At 55.1% G+C, this 15,592-nt stretch overlaps 36 non-coding genes across 36 annotated transcripts; 7 read left to right on the top strand and 29 right to left on the bottom strand.

Annotated features, from left to right (window-relative positions):
- Positions 1-82: 82 nt before the first annotated feature.
- On the bottom strand, positions 83-155 carry Trnae-uuc (transfer RNA glutamic acid (anticodon UUC)). Its single transcript has one exon. It is a non-coding gene; the product is annotated as a tRNA-Glu (tRNA).
- Positions 156-459: 304 nt separating this feature from the next.
- Positions 460-532, bottom strand: Trnam-cau (transfer RNA methionine (anticodon CAU)). Its single transcript has one exon. It is a non-coding gene; the product is annotated as a tRNA-Met (tRNA).
- Positions 533-912: 380 nt separating this feature from the next.
- Positions 913-983, bottom strand: Trnag-gcc (transfer RNA glycine (anticodon GCC)). The gene has a single exon. It is a non-coding gene; the product is annotated as a tRNA-Gly (tRNA).
- Positions 984-1,323: 340 nt separating this feature from the next.
- On the top strand, positions 1,324-1,395 carry Trnag-ucc (transfer RNA glycine (anticodon UCC)). The gene has a single exon. It is a non-coding gene; the product is annotated as a tRNA-Gly (tRNA).
- A 605-nt stretch (positions 1,396-2,000) lies between these two features.
- Trnai-aau (transfer RNA isoleucine (anticodon AAU)) lies at positions 2,001-2,075 on the bottom strand. Its single transcript has one exon. It is a non-coding gene; the product is annotated as a tRNA-Ile (tRNA).
- A 199-nt stretch (positions 2,076-2,274) lies between these two features.
- Trnae-uuc (transfer RNA glutamic acid (anticodon UUC)) lies at positions 2,275-2,346 on the bottom strand. The gene has a single exon. It is a non-coding gene; the product is annotated as a tRNA-Glu (tRNA).
- Positions 2,347-2,651: 305 nt separating this feature from the next.
- Trnam-cau (transfer RNA methionine (anticodon CAU)) lies at positions 2,652-2,724 on the bottom strand. Its single transcript has one exon. It is a non-coding gene; the product is annotated as a tRNA-Met (tRNA).
- Positions 2,725-3,104: 380 nt separating this feature from the next.
- On the bottom strand, positions 3,105-3,175 carry Trnag-gcc (transfer RNA glycine (anticodon GCC)). The gene has a single exon. It is a non-coding gene; the product is annotated as a tRNA-Gly (tRNA).
- Positions 3,176-3,515: 340 nt separating this feature from the next.
- Trnag-ucc (transfer RNA glycine (anticodon UCC)) lies at positions 3,516-3,587 on the top strand. Its single transcript has one exon. It is a non-coding gene; the product is annotated as a tRNA-Gly (tRNA).
- Positions 3,588-4,191: 604 nt separating this feature from the next.
- Positions 4,192-4,266, bottom strand: Trnai-aau (transfer RNA isoleucine (anticodon AAU)). Its single transcript has one exon. It is a non-coding gene; the product is annotated as a tRNA-Ile (tRNA).
- Positions 4,267-4,464: 198 nt separating this feature from the next.
- Trnae-uuc (transfer RNA glutamic acid (anticodon UUC)) lies at positions 4,465-4,536 on the bottom strand. Its single transcript has one exon. It is a non-coding gene; the product is annotated as a tRNA-Glu (tRNA).
- Positions 4,537-4,840: 304 nt separating this feature from the next.
- Trnam-cau (transfer RNA methionine (anticodon CAU)) lies at positions 4,841-4,913 on the bottom strand. Its single transcript has one exon. It is a non-coding gene; the product is annotated as a tRNA-Met (tRNA).
- Positions 4,914-5,293: 380 nt separating this feature from the next.
- On the bottom strand, positions 5,294-5,364 carry Trnag-gcc (transfer RNA glycine (anticodon GCC)). Its single transcript has one exon. It is a non-coding gene; the product is annotated as a tRNA-Gly (tRNA).
- A 340-nt stretch (positions 5,365-5,704) lies between these two features.
- Trnag-ucc (transfer RNA glycine (anticodon UCC)) lies at positions 5,705-5,776 on the top strand. The gene has a single exon. It is a non-coding gene; the product is annotated as a tRNA-Gly (tRNA).
- A 604-nt stretch (positions 5,777-6,380) lies between these two features.
- Trnai-aau (transfer RNA isoleucine (anticodon AAU)) lies at positions 6,381-6,455 on the bottom strand. The gene has a single exon. It is a non-coding gene; the product is annotated as a tRNA-Ile (tRNA).
- A 198-nt stretch (positions 6,456-6,653) lies between these two features.
- On the bottom strand, positions 6,654-6,725 carry Trnae-uuc (transfer RNA glutamic acid (anticodon UUC)). The gene has a single exon. It is a non-coding gene; the product is annotated as a tRNA-Glu (tRNA).
- A 304-nt stretch (positions 6,726-7,029) lies between these two features.
- Trnam-cau (transfer RNA methionine (anticodon CAU)) lies at positions 7,030-7,102 on the bottom strand. The gene has a single exon. It is a non-coding gene; the product is annotated as a tRNA-Met (tRNA).
- Positions 7,103-7,482: 380 nt separating this feature from the next.
- On the bottom strand, positions 7,483-7,553 carry Trnag-gcc (transfer RNA glycine (anticodon GCC)). Its single transcript has one exon. It is a non-coding gene; the product is annotated as a tRNA-Gly (tRNA).
- Positions 7,554-7,893: 340 nt separating this feature from the next.
- Trnag-ucc (transfer RNA glycine (anticodon UCC)) lies at positions 7,894-7,965 on the top strand. Its single transcript has one exon. It is a non-coding gene; the product is annotated as a tRNA-Gly (tRNA).
- A 604-nt stretch (positions 7,966-8,569) lies between these two features.
- On the bottom strand, positions 8,570-8,644 carry Trnai-aau (transfer RNA isoleucine (anticodon AAU)). The gene has a single exon. It is a non-coding gene; the product is annotated as a tRNA-Ile (tRNA).
- Positions 8,645-8,842: 198 nt separating this feature from the next.
- Trnae-uuc (transfer RNA glutamic acid (anticodon UUC)) lies at positions 8,843-8,914 on the bottom strand. Its single transcript has one exon. It is a non-coding gene; the product is annotated as a tRNA-Glu (tRNA).
- Positions 8,915-9,218: 304 nt separating this feature from the next.
- Trnam-cau (transfer RNA methionine (anticodon CAU)) lies at positions 9,219-9,291 on the bottom strand. The gene has a single exon. It is a non-coding gene; the product is annotated as a tRNA-Met (tRNA).
- Positions 9,292-9,671: 380 nt separating this feature from the next.
- On the bottom strand, positions 9,672-9,742 carry Trnag-gcc (transfer RNA glycine (anticodon GCC)). The gene has a single exon. It is a non-coding gene; the product is annotated as a tRNA-Gly (tRNA).
- Positions 9,743-10,082: 340 nt separating this feature from the next.
- Trnag-ucc (transfer RNA glycine (anticodon UCC)) lies at positions 10,083-10,154 on the top strand. The gene has a single exon. It is a non-coding gene; the product is annotated as a tRNA-Gly (tRNA).
- Positions 10,155-10,758: 604 nt separating this feature from the next.
- Trnai-aau (transfer RNA isoleucine (anticodon AAU)) lies at positions 10,759-10,833 on the bottom strand. The gene has a single exon. It is a non-coding gene; the product is annotated as a tRNA-Ile (tRNA).
- A 198-nt stretch (positions 10,834-11,031) lies between these two features.
- On the bottom strand, positions 11,032-11,103 carry Trnae-uuc (transfer RNA glutamic acid (anticodon UUC)). The gene has a single exon. It is a non-coding gene; the product is annotated as a tRNA-Glu (tRNA).
- Positions 11,104-11,407: 304 nt separating this feature from the next.
- Positions 11,408-11,480, bottom strand: Trnam-cau (transfer RNA methionine (anticodon CAU)). The gene has a single exon. It is a non-coding gene; the product is annotated as a tRNA-Met (tRNA).
- Positions 11,481-11,860: 380 nt separating this feature from the next.
- On the bottom strand, positions 11,861-11,931 carry Trnag-gcc (transfer RNA glycine (anticodon GCC)). The gene has a single exon. It is a non-coding gene; the product is annotated as a tRNA-Gly (tRNA).
- A 340-nt stretch (positions 11,932-12,271) lies between these two features.
- Trnag-ucc (transfer RNA glycine (anticodon UCC)) lies at positions 12,272-12,343 on the top strand. The gene has a single exon. It is a non-coding gene; the product is annotated as a tRNA-Gly (tRNA).
- Positions 12,344-12,947: 604 nt separating this feature from the next.
- Trnai-aau (transfer RNA isoleucine (anticodon AAU)) lies at positions 12,948-13,022 on the bottom strand. Its single transcript has one exon. It is a non-coding gene; the product is annotated as a tRNA-Ile (tRNA).
- A 198-nt stretch (positions 13,023-13,220) lies between these two features.
- On the bottom strand, positions 13,221-13,292 carry Trnae-uuc (transfer RNA glutamic acid (anticodon UUC)). Its single transcript has one exon. It is a non-coding gene; the product is annotated as a tRNA-Glu (tRNA).
- A 304-nt stretch (positions 13,293-13,596) lies between these two features.
- Trnam-cau (transfer RNA methionine (anticodon CAU)) lies at positions 13,597-13,669 on the bottom strand. Its single transcript has one exon. It is a non-coding gene; the product is annotated as a tRNA-Met (tRNA).
- Positions 13,670-14,049: 380 nt separating this feature from the next.
- Trnag-gcc (transfer RNA glycine (anticodon GCC)) lies at positions 14,050-14,120 on the bottom strand. The gene has a single exon. It is a non-coding gene; the product is annotated as a tRNA-Gly (tRNA).
- Positions 14,121-14,460: 340 nt separating this feature from the next.
- Positions 14,461-14,532, top strand: Trnag-ucc (transfer RNA glycine (anticodon UCC)). Its single transcript has one exon. It is a non-coding gene; the product is annotated as a tRNA-Gly (tRNA).
- Positions 14,533-15,136: 604 nt separating this feature from the next.
- Positions 15,137-15,211, bottom strand: Trnai-aau (transfer RNA isoleucine (anticodon AAU)). The gene has a single exon. It is a non-coding gene; the product is annotated as a tRNA-Ile (tRNA).
- A 198-nt stretch (positions 15,212-15,409) lies between these two features.
- Trnae-uuc (transfer RNA glutamic acid (anticodon UUC)) lies at positions 15,410-15,481 on the bottom strand. Its single transcript has one exon. It is a non-coding gene; the product is annotated as a tRNA-Glu (tRNA).
- Positions 15,482-15,592: the final 111 nt, after the last annotated feature.

The following is a 15,592-nucleotide window of genomic DNA, read 5'->3' as shown; positions in this document are numbered from 1 at the left end:
ACAGTAGCTATATTGCGAGCAGGACGGGAAACGGCAGTTCGGACAGCTCAAACTTGTCACGATTCGTGTGGGAAAAATTCCGTTCCGGTACCGGGGAATCGAACCCGGGCCTCCTGGGTGAAAGCCAGGTATCCTAGCCACTAGACCACACCGGACGTGGGAGCTCACTCGACGGTTCGGCCGGTCGCTTGGCGCATTTCGTGTCGAGTCCCGCGTCGTCGCCCTTCTCTCTTTGCGAGCATCTTTGCGCATACTGACTGGCAAGGCGCGCACCTCAAACGTCGCAGAGCAATGCTTTTGGCTTCATGCTCTGCTGGGAGAAGAGGAAAAGGGAAGCTGTAAGTAGCAATAACAAGGAGTAAACATTTTCCCGCTGAAGCGTTGAAACGTCGTGGATAACAAACAAGAAATAAGTTGGTGCCCTAGCAACAGCACCACCATCAGTCACAGAAAATTAAATGCCCCGGGTGAGGATCGAACTCACGACCTTAAGATTATGAGACTTACGCGCTGCCTACTGCGCTACCGAGGCACGGGTGCACCGCTTGCCCTCGAAAATAGGTAAACCCTGTACCCAATATTAGACGTAGAGACACTGTACTTCCTGGATAACGTGTTCTGTTACTACACGTGCATTGCCGGCCCATTTGATTGCGGTGTTGCTGCAGCTGTTGCAACGATAGGCAGCACTCCTTGTCGTTAAAGTTCAGTGCCTCGGAGGCACCTGGACACAGCAACTTGTGAGGCCAGGCCGGCGCTAGTCTGTAGAACATGATGCGAGCGTCCTAGTGGGGACCCGCGAGTGCTGCGTTCTCGGTTCTTCTCAAGGGAATCCAGCTATATATTCTTGTGGATCGTGCATCTCAAGCGCGCAAGCCACACGGCAGCACTATCGCGGGAAAAGCAAAATGATGCATCGGCCGGGAATCGAACCCGGGCCGCCCGCGTGGCAGGCGAGCATTCTACCACTGAACCACCGATGCTCGGGTCGGTAGTAAGTTCACGCTGCTTCCCGAGCGCATGTCGCAAGGGAAAGTGGGACTGCCGTCGAGCGCCGTAGCATTCTGTCGAGAAGATGCTGCAGACGCTGAATCCTGCACTGCACTGCTTAAAAATGCCGCCAGAACGCGGTCCTCTGCGTACTCTTGCGTCGCCGGCGCCGACTCTTGCCAAAGAATGCGAAGTGTGCGTGGATACGCCGTCCGAATGCAACTGGATGTGTTCCCCTAGCCTACCTCGAAATGCGCCTGCAGGTACGATCACCTTCGGCCGCTGCCGACAGGCGGGAAGCCGACACCGCGCGGCGTCGGGGCGCTCGCTTGTGCGGTGGTGGTGTAATGGTCAGCATAGTTGCCTTCCAAGCAGTTGATCCGGGTTCGATTCCCGGCCACCGCAGCAGGCTTTTAATTTCGCGTATGAGTACTTTTGCCACGCGCCCTTACATTCATGTTTTGCCGCCTCTTACTCGCTGCAGACCAGCCTATAGATAGTGTGTCTCGACTTGTCTCGACTTTGCTCAGCTGACGCGAGAGCTGACGCTCTCCAATCGGCCTATATCAAAACGACAAGCACGAGAAACGACTGAGAGAGGTAAGGAGAGGCGAGGCGAGGCGATGGACACACAGCACGCCCCTTCATTTCACGGTGGCGTCTCCCTGACCGAATCGGGCTGTAGCTCCGAAAACAAAGGAGAAAGAAAAATAGGAAGCGAAACTGCCAACAGCACCCTGTGTTCCCATGCGCTCGCCCGCCCAAGTACTGACAAGGGCCAAAGTTGTTACATATCGGCAATCGGACACTTTCTTTCATTTTCTCTTTATCGTATGAGAACCAGTGTATTCAACATATGATTGGCCATTGCCGAGTGAATGCTGTAGCGCTTCCCGACAAGTCGGGTTCGGATCCTCTGTCTGTCGGCTTCCACGCAGAGTGATGATCTTTTGGTCATCACACTCGCCAGCTGAAATCGGCGCTGCCTTTTCGTGGTAGTAAAAGCGTAGTGGCCCGTGGGGGGGATCGAACCCACGACCTTCGCGTTATTAGCACGACGCTCTAACCAACTGAGCTAACGGGCCCTCGACGGACGCAGATGCTCAGCCCCACGCTCGAAACATGTGGCATGAAGCCATACGCCATTTCTATGGTCGTCGTGTGTCTGCTTCCCTTGTCTGTATCCTGCTGACGCTCACGAAACAGTAGCTATATTGCGAGCAGGACGGGAAACGGCAGTTCGGACAGCTCAAACTTGTCACGATTCGTGTGGGAAAAATTCCGTTCCGGTACCGGGAATCGAACCCGGGCCTCCTGGGTGAAAGCCAGGTATCCTAGCCACTAGACCACACCGGACGTGGGAGCTCACTCGACGGTTCGGCCGGTCGCTTGGCGCATTTCGTGTCGAGTCCCGCGTCGTCGCCCTTCTCTCTTTGCGAGCATCTTTGCGCATACTGACTGGCAAGGCGCGCACCTCAAACGTCGCAGAGCAATGCTTTTGGCTTCATGCTCTGCTGGGAGAAGAGGAAAAGGGAAGCTGTAAGTAGCAATAACAAGGAGTAAACATTTTCCCGCTGAAGCGTTGAAACGTCGTGGATAACAAACAAGAAATAAGTTGGTGGCCCTAGCAACAGCACCACCATCAGTCACAGAAAATTAAATGCCCCGGGTGAGGATCGAACTCACGACCTTAAGATTATGAGACTTACGCGCTGCCTACTGCGCTACCGAGGCACGGGTGCACCGCTTGCCCTCGAAAATAGGTAAACCCTGTACCCAATATTAGACGTAGAGACACTGTACTTCCTGGATAACGTGTTCTGTTACTACACGTGCATTGCCGGCCCATTTGATTGCGGTGTTGCTGCAGCTGTTGCAACGATAGGCAGCACTCCTTGTCGTTAAAGTTCAGTGCCTCGGAGGCACCTGGACACAGCAACTTGTGAGGCCAGGCCGGCGCTAGTCTGTAGAACATGATGCGAGCGTCCTAGTGGGGACCCGCGAGTGCTGCGTTCTCGGTTCTTCTCAAGGGAATCCAGCTATATATTCTTGTGGATCGTGCATCTCAAGCGCGCAAGCCACACGGCAGCACTATCGCGGGAAAAGCAAAATGATGCATCGGCCGGGAATCGAACCCGGGCCGCCCGCGTGGCAGGCGAGCATTCTACCACTGAACCACCGATGCTCGGGTCGGTAGTAAGTTCACGCTGCTTCCCGAGCGCATGTCGCAAGGGAAAGTGGGACTGCCGTCGAGCGCCGTAGCATTCTGTCGAGAAGATGCTGCAGACGCTGAATCCTGCACTGCACTGCTTAAAAATGCCGCCAGAACGCGGTCCTCTGCGTACTCTTGCGTCGCCGGCGCCGACTCTTGCCAAAGAATGCGAAGTGTGCGTGGATACGCCGTCCGAATGCAACTGGATGTGTTCCCCTAGCCTACCTCGAAATGCGCCTGCAGGTACGATCACCTTCGGCCGCTGCCGACAGGCGGGAAGCCGACACCGCGCGGCGTCGGGGCGCTCGCTTGTGCGGTGGTGGTGTAATGGTCAGCATAGTTGCCTTCCAAGCAGTTGATCCGGGTTCGATTCCCGGCCACCGCAGCAGGCTTTTAATTTCGCGTATGAGTACTTTTGCCACGCGCCCTTACATTCATGTTTTGCCGCCTCTTACTCGCTGCAGACCAGCCTATAGATAGTGTGTCTCGACTTGTCTCGACTTTGCTCAGCTGACGCGAGAGCTGACGCTCTCCAATCGGCCTATATCAAAACGACAAGCACGAGAAACGACTGAGAGAGGTAAGGAGAGGCGAGGCGAGGCGATGGACACACAGCACGCCCCTTCATTTCACGGTGGCGTCTCCCTGACCGAATCGGGCTGTAGCTCCGAAAACAAAGGAGAAAGAAAAATAGGAAGCGAAACTGCCAACAGCACCCTGTGTTCCCATGCGCTCGCCCGCCCAAGTACTGACAAGGGCCAAAGTTGTTACATATCGGCAATCGGACACTTTCTTTCATTTTCTCTTTATCGTATGAGAACCAGTGTATTCAACATATGATGGCCATTGCCGAGTGAATGCTGTAGCGCTTCCCGACAAGTCGGGTTCGGATCCTCTGTCTGTCGGCTTCCACGCAGAGTGATGATCTTTTGGTCATCACACTCGCCAGCTGAAATCGGCGCTGCCTTTTCGTGGTAGTAAAAGCGTAGTGGCCCGTGGGGGGGATCGAACCCACGACCTTCGCGTTATTAGCACGACGCTCTAACCAACTGAGCTAACGGGCCTCGACGGACGCAGATGCTCAGCCCCACGCTCGAAACATGTGGCATGAAGCCATACGCCATTTCTATGGTCGTCGTGTGTCTGCTTCCCTTGTCTGTATCCTGCTGACGCTCACGAAACAGTAGCTATATTGCGAGCAGGACGGGAAACGGCAGTTCGGACAGCTCAAACTTGTCACGATTCGTGTGGGAAAAATTCCGTTCCGGTACCGGGAATCGAACCCGGGCCTCCTGGGTGAAAGCCAGGTATCCTAGCCACTAGACCACACCGGACGTGGGAGCTCACTCGACGGTTCGGCCGGTCGCTTGGCGCATTTCGTGTCGAGTCCCGCGTCGTCGCCCTTCTCTCTTTGCGAGCATCTTTGCGCATACTGACTGGCAAGGCGCGCACCTCAAACGTCGCAGAGCAATGCTTTTGGCTTCATGCTCTGCTGGGAGAAGAGGAAAAGGGAAGCTGTAAGTAGCAATAACAAGGAGTAAACATTTTCCCGCTGAAGCGTTGAAACGTCGTGGATAACAAACAAGAAATAAGTTGGTGCCCTAGCAACAGCACCACCATCAGTCACAGAAAATTAAATGCCCCGGGTGAGGATCGAACTCACGACCTTAAGATTATGAGACTTACGCGCTGCCTACTGCGCTACCGAGGCACGGGTGCACCGCTTGCCCTCGAAAATAGGTAAACCCTGTACCCAATATTAGACGTAGAGACACTGTACTTCCTGGATAACGTGTTCTGTTACTACACGTGCATTGCCGGCCCATTTGATTGCGGTGTTGCTGCAGCTGTTGCAACGATAGGCAGCACTCCTTGTCGTTAAAGTTCAGTGCCTCGGAGGCACCTGGACACAGCAACTTGTGAGGCCAGGCCGGCGCTAGTCTGTAGAACATGATGCGAGCGTCCTAGTGGGGACCCGCGAGTGCTGCGTTCTCGGTTCTTCTCAAGGGAATCCAGCTATATATTCTTGTGGATCGTGCATCTCAAGCGCGCAAGCCACACGGCAGCACTATCGCGGGAAAAGCAAAATGATGCATCGGCCGGGAATCGAACCCGGGCCGCCCGCGTGGCAGGCGAGCATTCTACCACTGAACCACCGATGCTCGGGTCGGTAGTAAGTTCACGCTGCTTCCCGAGCGCATGTCGCAAGGGAAAGTGGGACTGCCGTCGAGCGCCGTAGCATTCTGTCGAGAAGATGCTGCAGACGCTGAATCCTGCACTGCACTGCTTAAAAATGCCGCCAGAACGCGGTCCTCTGCGTACTCTTGCGTCGCCGGCGCCGACTCTTGCCAAAGAATGCGAAGTGTGCGTGGATACGCCGTCCGAATGCAACTGGATGTGTTCCCCTAGCCTACCTCGAAATGCGCCTGCAGGTACGATCACCTTCGGCCGCTGCCGACAGGCGGGAAGCCGACACCGCGCGGCGTCGGGGCGCTCGCTTGTGCGGTGGTGGTGTAATGGTCAGCATAGTTGCCTTCCAAGCAGTTGATCCGGGTTCGATTCCCGGCCACCGCAGCAGGCTTTTAATTTCGCGTATGAGTACTTTTGCCACGCGCCCTTACATTCATGTTTTGCCGCCTCTTACTCGCTGCAGACCAGCCTATAGATAGTGTGTCTCGACTTGTCTCGACTTTGCTCAGCTGACGCGAGAGCTGACGCTCTCCAATCGGCCTATATCAAAACGACAAGCACGAGAAACGACTGAGAGAGGTAAGGAGAGGCGAGGCGAGGCGATGGACACACAGCACGCCCCTTCATTTCACGGTGGCGTCTCCCTGACCGAATCGGGCTGTAGCTCCGAAAACAAAGGAGAAAGAAAAATAGGAAGCGAAACTGCCAACAGCACCCTGTGTTCCCATGCGCTCGCCCGCCCAAGTACTGACAAGGGCCAAAGTTGTTACATATCGGCAATCGGACACTTTCTTTCATTTTCTCTTTATCGTATGAGAACCAGTGTATTCAACATATGATGGCCATTGCCGAGTGAATGCTGTAGCGCTTCCCGACAAGTCGGGTTCGGATCCTCTGTCTGTCGGCTTCCACGCAGAGTGATGATCTTTTGGTCATCACACTCGCCAGCTGAAATCGGCGCTGCCTTTTCGTGGTAGTAAAAGCGTAGTGGCCCGTGGGGGGGATCGAACCCACGACCTTCGCGTTATTAGCACGACGCTCTAACCAACTGAGCTAACGGGCCTCGACGGACGCAGATGCTCAGCCCCACGCTCGAAACATGTGGCATGAAGCCATACGCCATTTCTATGGTCGTCGTGTGTCTGCTTCCCTTGTCTGTATCCTGCTGACGCTCACGAAACAGTAGCTATATTGCGAGCAGGACGGGAAACGGCAGTTCGGACAGCTCAAACTTGTCACGATTCGTGTGGGAAAAATTCCGTTCCGGTACCGGGAATCGAACCCGGGCCTCCTGGGTGAAAGCCAGGTATCCTAGCCACTAGACCACACCGGACGTGGGAGCTCACTCGACGGTTCGGCCGGTCGCTTGGCGCATTTCGTGTCGAGTCCCGCGTCGTCGCCCTTCTCTCTTTGCGAGCATCTTTGCGCATACTGACTGGCAAGGCGCGCACCTCAAACGTCGCAGAGCAATGCTTTTGGCTTCATGCTCTGCTGGGAGAAGAGGAAAAGGGAAGCTGTAAGTAGCAATAACAAGGAGTAAACATTTTCCCGCTGAAGCGTTGAAACGTCGTGGATAACAAACAAGAAATAAGTTGGTGCCCTAGCAACAGCACCACCATCAGTCACAGAAAATTAAATGCCCCGGGTGAGGATCGAACTCACGACCTTAAGATTATGAGACTTACGCGCTGCCTACTGCGCTACCGAGGCACGGGTGCACCGCTTGCCCTCGAAAATAGGTAAACCCTGTACCCAATATTAGACGTAGAGACACTGTACTTCCTGGATAACGTGTTCTGTTACTACACGTGCATTGCCGGCCCATTTGATTGCGGTGTTGCTGCAGCTGTTGCAACGATAGGCAGCACTCCTTGTCGTTAAAGTTCAGTGCCTCGGAGGCACCTGGACACAGCAACTTGTGAGGCCAGGCCGGCGCTAGTCTGTAGAACATGATGCGAGCGTCCTAGTGGGGACCCGCGAGTGCTGCGTTCTCGGTTCTTCTCAAGGGAATCCAGCTATATATTCTTGTGGATCGTGCATCTCAAGCGCGCAAGCCACACGGCAGCACTATCGCGGGAAAAGCAAAATGATGCATCGGCCGGGAATCGAACCCGGGCCGCCCGCGTGGCAGGCGAGCATTCTACCACTGAACCACCGATGCTCGGGTCGGTAGTAAGTTCACGCTGCTTCCCGAGCGCATGTCGCAAGGGAAAGTGGGACTGCCGTCGAGCGCCGTAGCATTCTGTCGAGAAGATGCTGCAGACGCTGAATCCTGCACTGCACTGCTTAAAAATGCCGCCAGAACGCGGTCCTCTGCGTACTCTTGCGTCGCCGGCGCCGACTCTTGCCAAAGAATGCGAAGTGTGCGTGGATACGCCGTCCGAATGCAACTGGATGTGTTCCCCTAGCCTACCTCGAAATGCGCCTGCAGGTACGATCACCTTCGGCCGCTGCCGACAGGCGGGAAGCCGACACCGCGCGGCGTCGGGGCGCTCGCTTGTGCGGTGGTGGTGTAATGGTCAGCATAGTTGCCTTCCAAGCAGTTGATCCGGGTTCGATTCCCGGCCACCGCAGCAGGCTTTTAATTTCGCGTATGAGTACTTTTGCCACGCGCCCTTACATTCATGTTTTGCCGCCTCTTACTCGCTGCAGACCAGCCTATAGATAGTGTGTCTCGACTTGTCTCGACTTTGCTCAGCTGACGCGAGAGCTGACGCTCTCCAATCGGCCTATATCAAAACGACAAGCACGAGAAACGACTGAGAGAGGTAAGGAGAGGCGAGGCGAGGCGATGGACACACAGCACGCCCCTTCATTTCACGGTGGCGTCTCCCTGACCGAATCGGGCTGTAGCTCCGAAAACAAAGGAGAAAGAAAAATAGGAAGCGAAACTGCCAACAGCACCCTGTGTTCCCATGCGCTCGCCCGCCCAAGTACTGACAAGGGCCAAAGTTGTTACATATCGGCAATCGGACACTTTCTTTCATTTTCTCTTTATCGTATGAGAACCAGTGTATTCAACATATGATGGCCATTGCCGAGTGAATGCTGTAGCGCTTCCCGACAAGTCGGGTTCGGATCCTCTGTCTGTCGGCTTCCACGCAGAGTGATGATCTTTTGGTCATCACACTCGCCAGCTGAAATCGGCGCTGCCTTTTCGTGGTAGTAAAAGCGTAGTGGCCCGTGGGGGGGATCGAACCCACGACCTTCGCGTTATTAGCACGACGCTCTAACCAACTGAGCTAACGGGCCTCGACGGACGCAGATGCTCAGCCCCACGCTCGAAACATGTGGCATGAAGCCATACGCCATTTCTATGGTCGTCGTGTGTCTGCTTCCCTTGTCTGTATCCTGCTGACGCTCACGAAACAGTAGCTATATTGCGAGCAGGACGGGAAACGGCAGTTCGGACAGCTCAAACTTGTCACGATTCGTGTGGGAAAAATTCCGTTCCGGTACCGGGAATCGAACCCGGGCCTCCTGGGTGAAAGCCAGGTATCCTAGCCACTAGACCACACCGGACGTGGGAGCTCACTCGACGGTTCGGCCGGTCGCTTGGCGCATTTCGTGTCGAGTCCCGCGTCGTCGCCCTTCTCTCTTTGCGAGCATCTTTGCGCATACTGACTGGCAAGGCGCGCACCTCAAACGTCGCAGAGCAATGCTTTTGGCTTCATGCTCTGCTGGGAGAAGAGGAAAAGGGAAGCTGTAAGTAGCAATAACAAGGAGTAAACATTTTCCCGCTGAAGCGTTGAAACGTCGTGGATAACAAACAAGAAATAAGTTGGTGCCCTAGCAACAGCACCACCATCAGTCACAGAAAATTAAATGCCCCGGGTGAGGATCGAACTCACGACCTTAAGATTATGAGACTTACGCGCTGCCTACTGCGCTACCGAGGCACGGGTGCACCGCTTGCCCTCGAAAATAGGTAAACCCTGTACCCAATATTAGACGTAGAGACACTGTACTTCCTGGATAACGTGTTCTGTTACTACACGTGCATTGCCGGCCCATTTGATTGCGGTGTTGCTGCAGCTGTTGCAACGATAGGCAGCACTCCTTGTCGTTAAAGTTCAGTGCCTCGGAGGCACCTGGACACAGCAACTTGTGAGGCCAGGCCGGCGCTAGTCTGTAGAACATGATGCGAGCGTCCTAGTGGGGACCCGCGAGTGCTGCGTTCTCGGTTCTTCTCAAGGGAATCCAGCTATATATTCTTGTGGATCGTGCATCTCAAGCGCGCAAGCCACACGGCAGCACTATCGCGGGAAAAGCAAAATGATGCATCGGCCGGGAATCGAACCCGGGCCGCCCGCGTGGCAGGCGAGCATTCTACCACTGAACCACCGATGCTCGGGTCGGTAGTAAGTTCACGCTGCTTCCCGAGCGCATGTCGCAAGGGAAAGTGGGACTGCCGTCGAGCGCCGTAGCATTCTGTCGAGAAGATGCTGCAGACGCTGAATCCTGCACTGCACTGCTTAAAAATGCCGCCAGAACGCGGTCCTCTGCGTACTCTTGCGTCGCCGGCGCCGACTCTTGCCAAAGAATGCGAAGTGTGCGTGGATACGCCGTCCGAATGCAACTGGATGTGTTCCCCTAGCCTACCTCGAAATGCGCCTGCAGGTACGATCACCTTCGGCCGCTGCCGACAGGCGGGAAGCCGACACCGCGCGGCGTCGGGGCGCTCGCTTGTGCGGTGGTGGTGTAATGGTCAGCATAGTTGCCTTCCAAGCAGTTGATCCGGGTTCGATTCCCGGCCACCGCAGCAGGCTTTTAATTTCGCGTATGAGTACTTTTGCCACGCGCCCTTACATTCATGTTTTGCCGCCTCTTACTCGCTGCAGACCAGCCTATAGATAGTGTGTCTCGACTTGTCTCGACTTTGCTCAGCTGACGCGAGAGCTGACGCTCTCCAATCGGCCTATATCAAAACGACAAGCACGAGAAACGACTGAGAGAGGTAAGGAGAGGCGAGGCGAGGCGATGGACACACAGCACGCCCCTTCATTTCACGGTGGCGTCTCCCTGACCGAATCGGGCTGTAGCTCCGAAAACAAAGGAGAAAGAAAAATAGGAAGCGAAACTGCCAACAGCACCCTGTGTTCCCATGCGCTCGCCCGCCCAAGTACTGACAAGGGCCAAAGTTGTTACATATCGGCAATCGGACACTTTCTTTCATTTTCTCTTTATCGTATGAGAACCAGTGTATTCAACATATGATGGCCATTGCCGAGTGAATGCTGTAGCGCTTCCCGACAAGTCGGGTTCGGATCCTCTGTCTGTCGGCTTCCACGCAGAGTGATGATCTTTTGGTCATCACACTCGCCAGCTGAAATCGGCGCTGCCTTTTCGTGGTAGTAAAAGCGTAGTGGCCCGTGGGGGGGATCGAACCCACGACCTTCGCGTTATTAGCACGACGCTCTAACCAACTGAGCTAACGGGCCTCGACGGACGCAGATGCTCAGCCCCACGCTCGAAACATGTGGCATGAAGCCATACGCCATTTCTATGGTCGTCGTGTGTCTGCTTCCCTTGTCTGTATCCTGCTGACGCTCACGAAACAGTAGCTATATTGCGAGCAGGACGGGAAACGGCAGTTCGGACAGCTCAAACTTGTCACGATTCGTGTGGGAAAAATTCCGTTCCGGTACCGGGAATCGAACCCGGGCCTCCTGGGTGAAAGCCAGGTATCCTAGCCACTAGACCACACCGGACGTGGGAGCTCACTCGACGGTTCGGCCGGTCGCTTGGCGCATTTCGTGTCGAGTCCCGCGTCGTCGCCCTTCTCTCTTTGCGAGCATCTTTGCGCATACTGACTGGCAAGGCGCGCACCTCAAACGTCGCAGAGCAATGCTTTTGGCTTCATGCTCTGCTGGGAGAAGAGGAAAAGGGAAGCTGTAAGTAGCAATAACAAGGAGTAAACATTTTCCCGCTGAAGCGTTGAAACGTCGTGGATAACAAACAAGAAATAAGTTGGTGCCCTAGCAACAGCACCACCATCAGTCACAGAAAATTAAATGCCCCGGGTGAGGATCGAACTCACGACCTTAAGATTATGAGACTTACGCGCTGCCTACTGCGCTACCGAGGCACGGGTGCACCGCTTGCCCTCGAAAATAGGTAAACCCTGTACCCAATATTAGACGTAGAGACACTGTACTTCCTGGATAACGTGTTCTGTTACTACACGTGCATTGCCGGCCCATTTGATTGCGGTGTTGCTGCAGCTGTTGCAACGATAGGCAGCACTCCTTGTCGTTAAAGTTCAGTGCCTCGGAGGCACCTGGACACAGCAACTTGTGAGGCCAGGCCGGCGCTAGTCTGTAGAACATGATGCGAGCGTCCTAGTGGGGACCCGCGAGTGCTGCGTTCTCGGTTCTTCTCAAGGGAATCCAGCTATATATTCTTGTGGATCGTGCATCTCAAGCGCGCAAGCCACACGGCAGCACTATCGCGGGAAAAGCAAAATGATGCATCGGCCGGGAATCGAACCCGGGCCGCCCGCGTGGCAGGCGAGCATTCTACCACTGAACCACCGATGCTCGGGTCGGTAGTAAGTTCACGCTGCTTCCCGAGCGCATGTCGCAAGGGAAAGTGGGACTGCCGTCGAGCGCCGTAGCATTCTGTCGAGAAGATGCTGCAGACGCTGAATCCTGCACTGCACTGCTTAAAAATGCCGCCAGAACGCGGTCCTCTGCGTACTCTTGCGTCGCCGGCGCCGACTCTTGCCAAAGGATGCGAAGTGTGCGTGGATACGCCGTCCGAATGCAACTGGATGTGTTCCCCTAGCCTACCTCGAAATGCGCCTGCAGGTACGATCACCTTCGGCCGCTGCCGACAGGCGGGAAGCCGACACCGCGCGGCGTCGGGGCGCTCGCTTGTGCGGTGGTGGTGTAATGGTCAGCATAGTTGCCTTCCAAGCAGTTGATCCGGGTTCGATTCCCGGCCACCGCAGCAGGCTTTTAATTTCGCGTATGAGTACTTTTGCCACGCGCCCTTACATTCATGTTTTGCCGCCTCTTACTCGCTGCAGACCAGCCTATAGATAGTGTGTCTCGACTTGTCTCGACTTTGCTCAGCTGACGCGAGAGCTGACGCTCTCCAATCGGCCTATATCAAAACGACAAGCACGAGAAACGACTGAGAGAGGTAAGGAGAGGCGAGGCGAGGCGATGGACACACAGCACGCCCCTTCATTTCACGGTGGCGTCTCCCTGACCGAATCGGGCTGTAGCTCCGAAAACAAAGGAGAAAGAAAAATAGGAAGCGAAACTGCCAACAGCACCCTGTGTTCCCATGCGCTCGCCCGCCCAAGTACTGACAAGGGCCAAAGTTGTTACATATCGGCAATCGGACACTTTCTTTCATTTTCTCTTTATCGTATGAGAACCAGTGTATTCAACATATGATGGCCATTGCCGAGTGAATGCTGTAGCGCTTCCCGACAAGTCGGGTTCGGATCCTCTGTCTGTCGGCTTCCACGCAGAGTGATGATCTTTTGGTCATCACACTCGCCAGCTGAAATCGGCGCTGCCTTTTCGTGGTAGTAAAAGCGTAGTGGCCCGTGGGGGGGATCGAACCCACGACCTTCGCGTTATTAGCACGACGCTCTAACCAACTGAGCTAACGGGCCTCGACGGACGCAGATGCTCAGCCCCACGCTCGAAACATGTGGCATGAAGCCATACGCCATTTCTATGGTCGTCGTGTGTCTGCTTCCCTTGTCTGTATCCTGCTGACGCTCACGAAACAGTAGCTATATTGCGAGCAGGACGGGAAACGGCAGTTCGGACAGCTCAAACTTGTCACGATTCGTGTGGGAAAAATTCCGTTCCGGTACCGGGAATCGAACCCGGGCCTCCTGGGTGAAAGCCAGGTATCCTAGCCACTAGACCACACCGGACGTGGGAGCTCACTCGACGGTTCGGCCGGTCGCTTGGCGCATTTCGTGTCGAGTCCCGCGTCGTCGCCCTTCTCTCTTTGCGAGCATCTTTGCGCATACTGACTGGCAAGGCGCGCACCTCAAACGTCGCAGAGCAATGCTTTTGGCTTCATGCTCTGCTGGGAGAAGAGGAAAAGGGAAGCTGTAAGTAGCAATAACAAGGAGTAAACATTTTCCCGCTGAAGCGTTGAAACGTCGTGGATAACAAACAAGAAATAAGTTGGTGCCCTAGCAACAGCACCACCATCAGTCACAGAAAATTAAATGCCCCGGGTGAGGATCGAACTCACGACCTTAAGATTATGAGACTTACGCGCTGCCTACTGCGCTACCGAGGCACGGGTGCACCGCTTGCCCTCGAAAATAGGTAAACCCTGTACCCAATATTAGACGCAGAGACACTGTACTTCCTGGATAACGTGTTCTGTTACTACACGTGCATTGCCGGCCCATTTGATTGCGGTGTTGCTGCAGCTGTTGCAACGATAGGCAGCACTCCTTGTCGTTAAAGTTCAGTGCCTCGGAGGCACCTGGACACAGCAACTTGTGAGGCCAGGCCGGCGCTAGTCTGTAGAACATGATGCGAGCGTCCTAGTGGGGACCCGCGAGTGCTGCGTTCTCGGTTCTTCTCAAGGGAATCCAGCTATATATTCTTGTGGATCGTGCATCTCAAGCGCGCAAGCCACACGGCAGCACTATCGCGGGAAAAGCAAAATGATGCATCGGCCGGGAATCGAACCCGGGCCGCCCGCGTGGCAGGCGAGCATTCTACCACTGAACCACCGATGCTCGGGTCGGTAGTAAGTTCACGCTGCTTCCCGAGCGCATGTCGCAAGGGAAAGTGGGACTGCCGTCGAGCGCCGTAGCATTCTGTCGAGAAGATGCTGCAGACGCTGAATCCTGCACTGCACTGCTTAAAAATGCCGCCAGAACGCGGTCCTCTGCGTACTCTTGCGTCGCCGGCGCCGACTCTTGCCAAAGGATGCGAAGTGTGCGTGGATACGCCGTCCGAATGCAACTGGATGTGTTCCCCTAGCCTACCTCGAAATGCGCCTGCAGGTACGATCACCTTCGGCCGCTGCCGACAGGCGGGAAGCCGACACCGCGCGGCGTCGGGGCGCTCGCTTGTGCGGTGGTGGTGTAATGGTCAGCATAGTTGCCTTCCAAGCAGTTGATCCGGGTTCGATTCCCGGCCACCGCAGCAGGCTTTTAATTTCGCGTATGAGTACTTTTGCCACGCGCCCTTACATTCATGTTTTGCCGCCTCTTACTCGCTGCAGACCAGCCTATAGATAGTGTGTCTCGACTTGTCTCGACTTTGCTCAGCTGACGCGAGAGCTGACGCTCTCCAATCGGCCTATATCAAAACGACAAGCACGAGAAACGACTGAGAGAGGTAAGGAGAGGCGAGGCGAGGCGATGGACACACAGCACGCCCCTTCATTTCACGGTGGCGTCTCCCTGACCGAATCGGGCTGTAGCTCCGAAAACAAAGGAGAAAGAAAAATAGGAAGCGAAACTGCCAACAGCACCCTGTGTTCCCATGCGCTCGCCCGCCCAAGTACTGACAAGGGCCAAAGTTGTTACATATCGGCAATCGGACACTTTCTTTCATTTTCTCTTTATCGTATGAGAACCAGTGTATTCAACATATGATGGCCATTGCCGAGTGAATGCTGTAGCGCTTCCCGACAAGTCGGGTTCGGATCCTCTGTCTGTCGGCTTCCACGCAGAGTGATGATCTTTTGGTCATCACACTCGCCAGCTGAAATCGGCGCTGCCTTTTCGTGGTAGTAAAAGCGTAGTGGCCCGTGGGGGGGATCGAACCCACGACCTTCGCGTTATTAGCACGACGCTCTAACCAACTGAGCTAACGGGCCTCGACGGACGCAGATGCTCAGCCCCACGCTCGAAACATGTGGCATGAAGCCATACGCCATTTCTATGGTCGTCGTGTGTCTGCTTCCCTTGTCTGTATCCTGCTGACGCTCACGAAACAGTAGCTATATTGCGAGCAGGACGGGAAACGGCAGTTCGGACAGCTCAAACTTGTCACGATTCGTGTGGGAAAAATTCCGTTCCGGTACCGGGAATCGAACCCGGGCCTCCTGGGTGAAAGCCAGGTATCCTAGCCACTAGACCACACCGGACGTGGGAGCTCACTCGACGGTTCGGACGGTCGCTTGGCGCATTTCGTGTCGAGTCCCGCGTCGTCGCCCTTCTCTCTTTGCGAGCATCTTTGCGCATACTGACTGGCAAGG

The sequence above is a fragment of the Schistocerca cancellata genome, unplaced genomic scaffold (assembly GCF_023864275.1).
Source record: "Schistocerca cancellata isolate TAMUIC-IGC-003103 unplaced genomic scaffold, iqSchCanc2.1 HiC_scaffold_507, whole genome shotgun sequence".
In the NCBI taxonomy this organism is placed as follows: Eukaryota; Metazoa; Arthropoda; class Insecta; order Orthoptera; family Acrididae; genus Schistocerca; species Schistocerca cancellata.
Note: the sequence above shows the minus strand (reverse complement) of the source record. Positions and strands in the feature narration are given on the sequence as shown.